Raw genomic sequence first — 12,675 nt, 5'->3', positions numbered from 1 at the left:
ATTTTGGTTATTTCAGCCTTCCCCAGCAGCAAGTGCTTCTCCCTCTCTTCTACAGCACTCTTTTCACAGCCCAGGTTAGTTCTTTGCTAGCTCCCCGTGAGTTTGTCTCTCTAATACCTGTCTTCCCTGGCCTACAAACATGAGAAGAATCTATAGGTGAAGGCTGTGGGAGGTACCTTCTGTCTTAAGTAAGGAGACGGTGATCCACGTCTTCTTTGGACCATTCCAACCATTTGAAAGGTGCACCAGGATGCTGTTTCAGCATCATCACTGTTGTACAAGTCTGTTTAGGATTCTCTCTCAGCAGTAAAGGACTAACCCTCATGGTTTTCCTCCCCTCCCAGGTGTTATAGTGGGTGTTTCCTTACTATTTCACTAATACATCATGCCTGGATGGAAATGGTACATTTGTGATTATTACATAAAGATCCCAAAAGAAGGCTTAACAAAGCAAGTAAGAAATGAGAGAGCAACAAAGAGACTTCTGCTACACAAACAAAAAAAGCCCAAACAATGCAGGAAGGGTTTAAAAGTATTTTTAGTTTATCTCATAGAAGATCAGATGGCTGTGAGGTGCCATTAAACACGCTCAGCCATAGCACACACAGAGATGGTGACACCCAGGCACCCTCATTGCCAGCAAAGCTGCTCAGGCTCCTTTGCACCTGCAGGAAGACCATTAGCAAGAGCCCTTTGTGCACGCAGACTTCAGAGGTACATCAAGCAAAAGCAAAAGATGGTAAATCCTATAAAACAGATCTGACTGCCTCAGATAAACTTTGTACTGTTTCCATACAAGGAATTGTAGAACAGAAGGCAGTTCCTACCAACACAGTCATTTCTTTTAAAATCTTTACTATGCAGGCAGCACGGTAAGGCAGCGTGTTGAAGAGCTTTCAAGAGATACTAGAAGATGTAAAGTACAGAGGCATGGACAAGTGCCTTGTAAAGGTAAGTACCCCCTCTACTGACCTTAAGATGATAACTTCCCAACACAGTCTAAGTATAGCATGTACCTGTGTGTGACTACACACGCTGTATGGGCGTATATGCACACACTGATATATTCATAAAAATGCAAAAGATGAATGCCGAACATTAATATGGCAAGATTTTCTCCCTAGGGATGTATCAGTATTGGTTTATTTCTAAGGTCTATAGCTAATTTCAACTCTGGGTCATATAAACTTCATCTAATAGCACACCCATTTATCATATGTCATACTACATCACCAAGAAAAAGCATCCAGCTGCTTTCTAAATCAGCTCCTTTTGCCAAGAGTATTTTGGACAATGCCACCTGCCCAAGGAATTATTTCTACTAAGCCGTGTCTTAAAGCCCTGTTGGCAGTGGGGCTGCTTGCACTCTTCAGTAAAATCAATGGATACCCTTGACTTCAGTGACAACAGGGTAAGGTTTCATGCTATAAAAAAATATAATGCCCACAATATCTGTCAAGGCAACTTCACTGTGAGATCCTCTGTCACCGTGAGGAAAACCCAATTACTGACTCACTTTAAAACTGAAGTGTGGTTTAAGACCAAGTGCTAAATCAAATTCAGTCATACACAGCCTGGGATTTAAATATATGTTTTAAAGAGACAGTTAAAAAATCAGTTGAGGCACCACAGCCACCAGCTAAGTCATGTTTAAAACAAGTCTGATGCAATCTCAAGCACGCAGCATGTTTGTAGTTCAGAATGCAGAGTTTCTTGGGGTACCTGAGGCAGGTCAGTGTCAGAATTCTATAACCCACCCTTGTTCAGCACTCAGTGAGTCCAATATGCTCAAGGAAGCTTTTTTAAAGCTCAAATAACTTTACATAGCATGGTATAGAAATACACGTTGTATTCAGGTCACCTACTTAATGTACATCTGTTCATATCTGATAGGATGGAGTTGAAAGTCATCTGTCCTAATTCACACAAGGCCTCAGAATTAAGGCACAAAGATAGCTAGATTAAAATGAGAGGAAGATGCGTGTGTAAGACAGTCCAGGATGGCGAAGGGATGCTGAGGGAGAAAAGATAACTTCTCAGAGGCTGCATTAGGTTGGGCTCTCTTTATATTCCCTTAAAATACTCCTGGTACTCCCCTGTGCTAGCGAGCCATTTTCTGCCATGCCAGCCGCTAGTTTCAAATTCTAGTTACGTAAGTTCTCAAACCTCTAGAATTAAATGATTAGAAACGAAACAGTTTGAAGCAGATGAGAACAGTCAAGGCATGAAAATGGGTACAACAACAGCACAAAGTTGGGCTTTTTACAAAAACATTACTTTGTACAAATTTAGGTACCAGTAATAATGAGAATCATTACTTGCACGACTGCTTATTTCTAAAGGATATTTGAATGTCAGCTTTTAAAGATGCGGATCTTCAAATTCATACTTAGAAGACTTCAGTGGGAGACAACCTGAAATACTTTTGTATCAGCAACAGCATAATGGAATGAGAAACAGACGATACCTTGTAAAGTCAACATCATCATCTGTTCCAGTACAGGCCAAATTCAAGTGATTCCCGCTGTTTCTGCCACTTACCTCAGACACTCCCTGTTATTGCACTTTATATCTGTGTTGATCCCCATGTAGGTCACTGAAAGCTTTTTTGTTGACAAGAAATCCAGGCACTGAGGTCAGCCCTTCAACATTGAAATGTACGACTAGCACGTAGGATAAATTTAAAACTACCCTGTAGTTCTTTTAACTCCTAAAGCAATTGCTTCATTCCCACTCACAGCACCTTTGTACACAAGTACATTAAGTGTTAAGCCTCACAAACCATGAAAACTTGAGATAACAGTGGCTGTACATCAAGGTCCATCAGGTGGTGGATATCAAACTGCTGTTCTCAGTGCTGTGGGCTTCATATATTAGCACTCAGAATAGTTGAATCAGCACACAAGTCCATTTCTTGAAAGGTATTAATCTTTGTAAAGGTGAAGAATTAATAACACAGACAGAGAGAAAGGGTGAGAGAAATGCAATCTGTTACAGGGCTTGGAGAGTGCAAATGAAGATTAGAGCCATAGTTAGCTGTCGCAAGAGACTGTAGCCTCTGGTGAACAAAGCCTCTCAACTCACGGGCATTTGTCACTCTCCAGCATTCCAGCCTAAATTACATTTACAATAATTTTGAGACAGTGGAATTGTTCATAACCTGTGTATAAGAGAATATGAGTACGGCAGGAGGCTAGAAGTAATGAAAAGGAGGGGATAGATTCTTTATTGATTAACAAGTATTCCTTGCAGAAGAAATAGGAAGAGGGGAGCAAAGCAGTATGGATTTTCTAGCTTGTATTAAACTACAAGATGGAAATAACTGCAAGTACAGAACTATCTGCTAAATTTCAGAGACTCAGCAGGGCTTCTGAAATAATATGTTTCTCTAATCCCAGTCTTCTATTTGGTGTGCTTCAGAAAAGGCAAATGAGGATCACAAATACATCTACAGAAGAGATGCAAGCAGGTCTGACATGCAATATGGTCAGGAGCTATGCTGAACACTCCCTCGGACTGGAGCTGAAGGGACAGCAAATAGAAGCTCCAGTTTGGAAGCCATTCACTGTTATTTCCCTCTGCTACTGAAATCAACCCATAAATGAGGATGGAGCCATTTTGAGTTTGGGATTAGGCCAGACTGCACAGACTGAGGACCTGAGGCTTGTGCCAGCACCAACACACCCACCAACAGAGGGATGCTGGTGCTGGATCCAAAGGATGGGATCTCCACACCCAGTACAGCAACAGATTGCTTAAGGTTTTTGCTCCCAGCAGACCTGCAGGAGAACGATGTATAGAACTTCCTTCTCACAGCAAGTACTCAGCCATACTGAAATGATGGATGACTTAAAAGAAACAGCCTTCAGCCAGGCTACTTTATGCCAAATCCCATAAGGATCACTCTGGGGAGTCATCTGCCCTATGCTTTGAGGACTCAGAGCAATTACATGTTTTTATCTTTACTTATCCATATTATTGGCAGAGATACATGTATATGGGTATTGACCTTTCTGTTAATTTCTTTTACCTAATCTGGTTTACAACTTCAAGGATAACCTACGGTTAGAGTGCCCATACATTTATTCTGCGATGAGGAAAAACTATTGCTATGGTTATGTCCTGCCTTTTACTGTAATTTTGTATCTCTGTATTCCTGCCACAGATAGGAAGCTTCAGTGGTGCATGTAAGAGAGCTGCTCTAAACCCCTCTGTTTTCAGCTGCCTACATTGCCAGTAGCCAAAGTGTCCCATAAACAGGCCAAAATATTTTTAATCTCAGTGGGAGAACTCACAGGGAAGCTTGCAACACTGAAGGCTAAATATTTCATTTTAGTCTTGCAAATTAATCCACAAGCAATGACATAACAGAATAGAAGGTTTTGTTACCGTTTCAGACAAAATAACACAAAAATTCTGGTTAGAGTACAGCACAGTAATCATGTTGTACAATAGCCTTCACACATATTGTGGCACAAAACATTGTACAGTTATATAAAGCAACAGTTTAAATTACATAACACAGTCAGAAAGACACTGTATAATAAATCTATTAATGTACTTGATTATAAATCCAATGAGAGAGAGAAATTAACAAGTATAAGCAAGGCTGAAAGATGCACTTTAAGATGGATGTGAGAGGAGATGGGTAAATCAGTGAAACAGACTCTAAAGAAGGTTGGTCCACGCTGGCAAAGAGTCGTCTTGTGATGAGGAGATGTGGTTAAGGAAAGAAAAGATCTTGAGAAAGAGGATAGTGGCAGTAGGAGCAGTAACCAAGGAGGTGCTCTACTGCCTTGTTGCTCATCCTGTCAGTTTATCCCTAGCAAATGGGATGAAGTACAGCCAGATCAGTATTAGTATACTGGTAGTATATTATACTAGTATACTGGTAGTATTTACAGCAGTCAATTTTGTTCAGGTTAAAAAAAGAGCTGGAAGACATGCAGAAAGCAGCAGGTTGGTTAGATCCAAAAGGGCCACTGAGACCAAAGCTGCAGGAGAGCAAAGATGAATGAAGATGGGAGGATTCAATGAGATGGTAGAGAGGATATAGCTGCTTTGGACCTGGCACGTTTACACTCAGAAGGAACAAAACCAGAGTTACTGGAGCACGTGTGCTACAGAGGTGACACTGAAAGGTGGTACAAGCAGGTCTTTCACACTGAGGTGAATCGGCTGCAGTCAATCACTTGTCTCAAACTGAGACTATGCATGTCTTGATAACCAAAGTATGAGTCCTATACTAGGGAATCTGAAGTGGCTTCTCAAAGAACTGGGACAAAAACAGAAGTTAACTGCAACTATTGGGTTAAATACACTATGCCTGTGAACCCAAGTACTTTTCTCTACCACTTTCCAAGTTAACATATTGCCAAGAGGCAAACAAAGCAAGGCTCTAGAGGAAGTCTGAAGCATGAGAAGCAATCTCTAAACTAGATGCTTTACAAAGCCTACAAGCAAGATCCAGCCTCTTCCTTAGGCAAGGAGAAGGGATCAGGTAAAAAAAAGTCTGCAACAACCTGCAGCTATAGATACACTGGTACCTTTCTTGAAGTCTGGCATAGTCTGGGCTGTACCACATTGACATTAGACTCTACTGATGCAGAGGCCACTGTGATACTGATGTTAAAAGGATTTTAAGAACTCAGATTCATTTCTCTTTGTAACATGTACCTTTGGCCTGGGGGGCAATGCTGGCTGGGATCGGCACCATCTTCTGCAAAGAGATATCAATGCTCTATCAACAAGCATCCCTTACAACAGTAAAGGCCTCCTTACCTTTCTAACTGCCCAGGAAGACCATAATCACTCACCTCACTCATCCCTCCTTCATCTGAAACAGACCAAAGCCTATGCCAATTGCCACTGATGCATGGGTGACTAATATACAACATATTTCCATCGGAATGCAGATTCAGCATGCTTTAACATAAAACATTATCTGAATGTAAAGCCATGTTAATAGTTGCAGACTAAACAAGTGCAAACAGAACCTGGAACTGTGCTGCACAGCTCCTTGTGGCAAGACACCATCAGTTAACCCCTTGTGGTAAGCTGCAGTGACCCTCCACTCAGGGTAACAATGAAAGTCTGCCAATAAGATATCAGACCAGTCCTTGCCCCTTCCTTCTTTATTCAGTGCCATATGCTGAAAACATTTTCCAGACAGAGCACCTTGCCTTTAAAGCTAGGATAAAACCAGAAAGACAAAATGGGAGGTGGAAAGATAGGACTTCAACCCAGTTCAGTCTAATTTTTAAATGGAGTCAGTGTTTTTTTCACTCTAGATGCCTGCTTACTTATTCAACTCAAGTTCATTCTTAGGGGGAACTTGTCAATAAAGTCAAATCAGGCGCTCTCTGAGCAGCGAGGTTTTTGAGGGTCTTTTTTGAGGGCTTCATTAAAAGCAGACAGTTTCTCTAACCTTTTAGCAGAACCTGTTATCTGATGACGTGAATTAAAGTCTCTCAAATGACTAATAATCATATCAAGGCTGCCATGTCAGCTTGTAGATTTGAATAAGAGGGTCTGAAAACATTTGCATGCCTCGATGTGCCAGTGCTAAGAAGCTAATGTGATAGTGCTGTCATAAAGCACTGGAAAGACATGACTTAATGTAATCTGTCATGTCATATGCTAATCTTCAGCCATTACTTGAGTGCTGTAAGTAAGTAGAAAGCATTTGGGAGAAATCCTTTTCAATTTCACTGAGTACCACTTCTGCTGCTGGTCAGCTCAAATGGGTTTTGTGCATTTAATGCAGAGAGCTCAAGTCAAGTTGGTTTAGGTCACACTTAATTAACCAACACATTGATGGGTTGGGCTAGTACAGCACTATGGAAAATGGGTATTTCTGATACTGCCTAACAAGTAAATATTTCATATGCTGAAGGGAAAAAAAAAAAAAAAAGACAAAAAGAGAGACTTTCTCAGTCCTTGATGAGAACGTGTCCTTTCACAAAAACACTGGCTTTTTAGCAAGACACTGTTCTCTGTGCCTCGCTTACCTTGCTCCTCTGTGTGAAGACAATTTAAACAAAGATGATTATAAATACTTTATAAAGACATTTCCATTTGTACCTGCAAACTTTCAGAGCACCTGATCTGAACTTGTCATTTAAACAACAATAGACAAGAGGCAGCTTTAAATGCAATGTACTTTGTAATAAGAATGGAGAAAATGATCAAAGGGAAAATTTTGCTTTACTTATTTGTTTTAGGAAAATGGCACCAGCATTTTTTGCATACAGAGCAGGCAGAAGAGGGAGGAATTCTCACAGTGCTGCAGTACAGGATGTGGAACGGAAAACAAAACGTATTAGTGAGAATGACAGAAATTTCAGGACAATTTTAGCAAAGTGTGAAGGGATTTTGAGTCAACACTTGAAGGTTATTTTAATAATAGCTACAGCCTATTCAAATAAAAGCTTAAGAACCCTGTGCCTTTTGCAGCTAGGAGGATGTTTAGCAGGGCTCAGCAGTTTGCAACCTGCCCCAGCTAAACCTGAAGGCTTTGTGCTCAGATCACTTAGATTAGGATTGCTATAAAGAAATAGAGGAACATTACACCCACACCAAGATGACAAGATGAAGAAAACTTTCCTCATGTTGCTTTCTTGGTGGTCACATTGGAACCAAACCCTGTAAAAGTCAGACATTTCACAGATCTACAGGAGACAGAGACAGACAATCTTTACGGTATTAGGTCATTATGTGCAGTCTCTTGCCAGTGCTGGATTGTTCCACGTAGTGAATTCTGAAGTGCTTTATTCAGTCTAAATATAAAATGACTCATTTTAACAGGGCTTCCACCATTCCCAAAGGGAAAGCGTATTCTTACCCTCCAGCACTGAGAGTGGCTGTTGTCCCTTCAGATCTAAGCCCCCACCACATCACACTACAGCAACTGTAACTTCAAGCCTCAGTTTCCCTTGCTACTTAAACACCTAAGAGTTTCTGATCAAGAAACAGCCCTTCCCTTCTGGAGGAATAAAAAGACACAGAATATACTGTCAGCATTGTATGAGATCAGTAAACCTTCAGTGCTTCAACACTGGGCTGTTCAATTCTGCTCTCAAGCTAAAGACCTCCTTCCTTCCCATTTAATGGGTTTAATCCTTCAAACGCTAGTCTCTTGGAGACATTTTCTGAAGCTCCTCACCAGTTCACAGCACTGCTATAATGAAATAAAGTCTTCTGCCTTTTTCTGCATCACAGACAGGTGACAGCAGGTCTTCCTCCCATTCTCACTGGAAGTACCAAATGGAAAGGCAAGGACTTAAGGCCTTAGGGCCACAGCTATCACAAGCCTTCACCAATTCATCAGTGTAGTAAAATGAAGTCTCAGCTCCTGGTGACCTGCCTGGGTTTAAATCGCATGGGTAGTTCTGCTGCGGAATAACCCAGGACCAAAGCTAGTCCTGTTATGGACAACAGCATTAAAGATACAGTTTCCCTGATTACTGAAGGTCATGTCTATAGTCTAATAGATGTCACTACCACGAGGCTTCTCCAGATATTCAGCCAGCCAACCTATTTGTATCTCTTTTGCTCTTTCCTGACACAGAACATCATCATTCTAACTCAGTATCTCTTGTTAGTATTCTCTTAACTCCTTCCAAACTGCTGACGATCTTTAGATATAATGGTACCCAGAACCATTCATTATGAAGCATCTCCTCGGAGCTGCACATCAAGAATGTGAAGCTGACATATTTCACTTCCCCGTACTCTAGTTTAAGAAGCAGCATGCTATTTTGTTCACCAACAGATAGAGAAGGGCTGTTTTCACAGATGAAGAGACAAGCAAGCTGGACTTCAGCAGTATTGACTTGGTTGTCTCATACTGATCATTGCCAGGTAGCGCATTTTTCAGACTATGTGCCTTCTACCAAGACAAACATCTATTTGAACTTATGTTGGGCTTTGCCTTTGCTGTATTAGCTTGAGCTCAAAAAAAACTTGTTTTGCATCACTTGGAGTTGCATCTGCGCACAGCAGGCAAGTTTTGGTGGAGAACTTAACACATACTAGCTCAAACTAAACCTTGCAGTGATGTGACCTGGCAGACATTTCAAAGCACAGGTGATACTCTCAATCTATTTCCAACGTATCATTATCTTCTGAAGGTGGTCCCAGTGACTGCAGGTCAATATTTGATTCATCAGCCGAGGATGCCATGAAGGGCCCTAATTAACACCATCTGTGATGGTACTTGCCAACCAGGAGGAGTGTGCTAAATCTACCTACTGATTCCACTTGAGCAAGATCCAGCCAGCCATCAGGAAGAAACATTTTCAGCTATTGTCATCCGAGTTGGCAGGCTATGACTCAGAATGAGCGTATGCATGACTACACACACTCAGTTATCCAAACAAAGCAAACAAGGTCTAAGCTAGTTCAAAATTACTATTTACTGGTCTACAGAGTGATATTTATCAAGTGTCACAAAAGTATGGTGCATCAAAAACAACGTAAAGGCATCCGTTAGTGTAAAACCCACTTGCAATTGGTTTCCAAAGTTTGTAATAAACTTTTAACAGAAGACAAAACGTATCCTAAATTTTTCATGGTTTATGATCAATAGACTATAGGAAATCGGCTCAAAATGACAATATTAAACTATGAATGTTTGTGTGCACCACTGCAGATAGCTACCTGAAGGATGTAAATCAATAATATAACAGATGGGAAAAAGAAGGATGATTTTTATATGCAAATGGAATGCCTTAGACTAGTACAAATCCAAAATCAAGACTGCTCAGCAAAAGGCTTTCTCAAGGTTATCAAATTTATATTTATTAGTGATGTCTTCTTGCCATTGCAAGGAACATTAAGACTGGAAAAACACAAAAGTGACATTCTCCATGTTGCTTCCTTTCATATCAGAATGATACTGTTCTTCAGAAATTTCTTATCTGTCAGAAATGTGATGCAGCAGTACCCAAAAAGTACCAAAACATGACGCAGCAGACAAGGTTTACAGATAGCTAAGTAAGCCAAGATTCAGAACTAATAAAAACCAGTAACACATTATTAAGAGACTGAATACACAAAGGAGCAATTCAAAGCAGAGAGAAGGATGCCACTGCTTAAACCTCCTCAGCTCACTTTTAAACTGATTTCTTCAGCCTACCTTTTTCAAAGTCATTTATGGCTTGACCTATCTGTATGAGAGTGATCACAGTGGAATGCAGTTTATGGACTCTGACATCCGATGAGAAAGACAGATTTAAGGATCCCTTTGTATCTATTTGCTGATGAGATTTCTTACACTCTGTTAATACAGATTAATGGAACTCACATGGACTAATGAAATAAAGTGTTTTACATTTTCACTGAAATATGGACACATTTTTCGATATAACACAAGAAATCCATACTCAATATTCCACAGGTCTCACAGCATAAAACCATTTAAATTAGGAATGAAGAGAGCTGTTTCCTCATTTGGAAAACCGAAGCTTCACCATATCAATCAGGAATACTTGCACGCATAGGAAGTCTTGCCACGAGAATCACCATTTTCCACAGTAAACTTAGGCAGGCTGGATATCTGTAGGACTTCATAGCTGCAGTTTTCTGTTCTCTAGACACATCTGCTAATGTCATTAAGCACAGACACTGGGGTGGCTCCCCCATTTTCTTTGGCCCAAGTTTTGACCTCCCCTAAAAAGATATATTAAAAGCCAGCAGGCACCAGCATAGTTCCTTGCTTTTCCATAAGCAACAGGGCCAATGGCAAACAGTCAAAATACTCCCTTAGAAGCTTGAAGTGGCATTAATATGAGCTTGGGACTTTACCAGGTCTTGGAGTACAGAAATTAGACTCTCCTACTGTAACACTACACATATGAACGTTCTGAAGCTTCCATTACCTGCAGGCTTTTTTAAAAACAGAAGAATGTTTGATTTGGATGGTTGTATTAAATTAGGGGATATTAATGGATTATACCCACAGACTCAAAGGTAATTGCCAGTTGTCTACAAGTGACTACTTCTATATAAAGGCCAAAATTATCAAAGCAAACCACAAACAGTAATTCACAAGCACCGAACATGTGCTCCCTGTTTATCTTTCTGGGTCAGTGCCTCCAGTCCAGGCAGAAACTGCCTTACTTCTCAAATACAATAGAGAGCAGTTGGAACTTGGAAACTCAGCTTGATTTACAAATCAGTGCCCTGGTTTGGGGCAACTGTTGCAGTATGGCCACCTTAGAGACATATTCACACTCATGCCTGGACCTAAAAGGGGTGGTATTTGGAAGACAGCAAGAAAAAAGGCATACTGGAAGTTCCTCAGTAGTCCTACTGTACAGGCAAACAGAGGGCTTCTGATTTTCTTTGTACAGATTATTTCACAAACACACCATCTCCAAACCCAAACTACGTTATTACCTATATAAATATATATCATAGAATCCCAGACTGGTTTGTGTTGGAAGGGACCTTAAAGCTCATCCAGTTCCAACCCCCTGCCACAGGCAGGGACACCTTCCACTAGAGCAGGCTGCTCCAAGCCCCTTCCAACCTGGCCTTGAACACTGCCAGGGATGGGGCAGCCACAGCTTCTCTGGGCACCCTCATAGGGAAAAACTTCTGCCTAAGAGCTCATCTAAACCTCCTCCCTGGCAGGTTAAAGCCATTCCCCCTTGTCTTGTCACTACCTGCCCTTGTAAAAGTATATATATAGATACACATGTATATATGTGTGCATGTACAAACATAAAACTTGCATATACTGTTTTTATTTAATGCTACATGAATTGCCAACTTACTAATCAACAACATGGCTAACCAAAAAGATAATAACCATCAAGAAACCTAAAAGTGCACCTCAGTATAACACATTAGCTCTGAAATCTGAAGAAAATTAACTAAATAAATATCTTGAGAGAGCTCTTGCTTCTGAGCAGGGCTTCAAGTGACATTAATGTACTTTGAAACTCTTGCCAGTAGTTAACAGGGTAGCTCTGCCCTCACAGGATCATGTGTCCAAGAGCTAGAACAGTAACGCAGCCTGCTTGGATGTTCACAACAGAATATTGTAACTCCATTACCATACATATTTGCATCTGATGCCTAAGGCTGGACACTCAAGTTTGTACAAGTCTGCCAAAACACCCATACTACACATTTGCACATAGCCTACAAATGGTTCTATCCTGTTATAAACCTGAAGCTGTCCCAGTGGAAATGAAGTACATGCACCAGCTACCGCTAAGAGTATATCTATCCACAATACTTAAAAAACAAACAATGCCTTCCCAGGTTTGGTTTGTTTTTTTTTTCCCATTCTTTATTATTTTTTACTTTTTTTCCAGTCTAATTCATAAAAGTTCACACATTTTCTGGTTTTCCCCTCTTCCCCATTTTGTGCCTTTTACAGTAGCTATCCATAATATAGATGAGAAAACACCTGTGTCAACACAGAAAATACCTCTGAACATGAATATTCAAATGTTAAGGCATGGTATATTTCTTTCCAGAGTAGCTGTAGCTTGAGCACTAGGGCATCTTCAAATACAAACATTTCTAGGATGAAGCCTCAAGTAGCAGGGCGAGATTCACGGTTTAAGAAATAGAACAGAACATGACCCACACCTCTTACTATTTGTGCCATTATTGCTTCCAAAACTTTGCAAAACTACCCAATTCTCTTTTGGGGAAGCT

At 40.6% G+C, this 12,675-nt stretch overlaps 1 long non-coding RNA gene across 3 annotated transcripts in view; it reads right to left on the bottom strand.

The window, feature by feature from the left end:
* LOC130595735 (uncharacterized) overlaps positions 1 to 12,675 on the bottom strand; it is a 231,395-nt gene that overhangs the window by 204,235 nt on the left and 14,485 nt on the right. The window lies entirely within an intron of this gene.

Source organism: Pezoporus wallicus, unplaced genomic scaffold (genome assembly GCF_028554395.1).
Source record: "Pezoporus wallicus isolate ANWC-B61680 ecotype Strahan unplaced genomic scaffold, APGP_CSIRO_Pwel_v1 contig_8333, whole genome shotgun sequence".
Classification (NCBI taxonomy): Eukaryota; Metazoa; Chordata; class Aves; order Psittaciformes; family Psittacidae; genus Pezoporus; species Pezoporus wallicus.
This window is presented reverse-complemented; position numbering and strand designations above follow the sequence as displayed.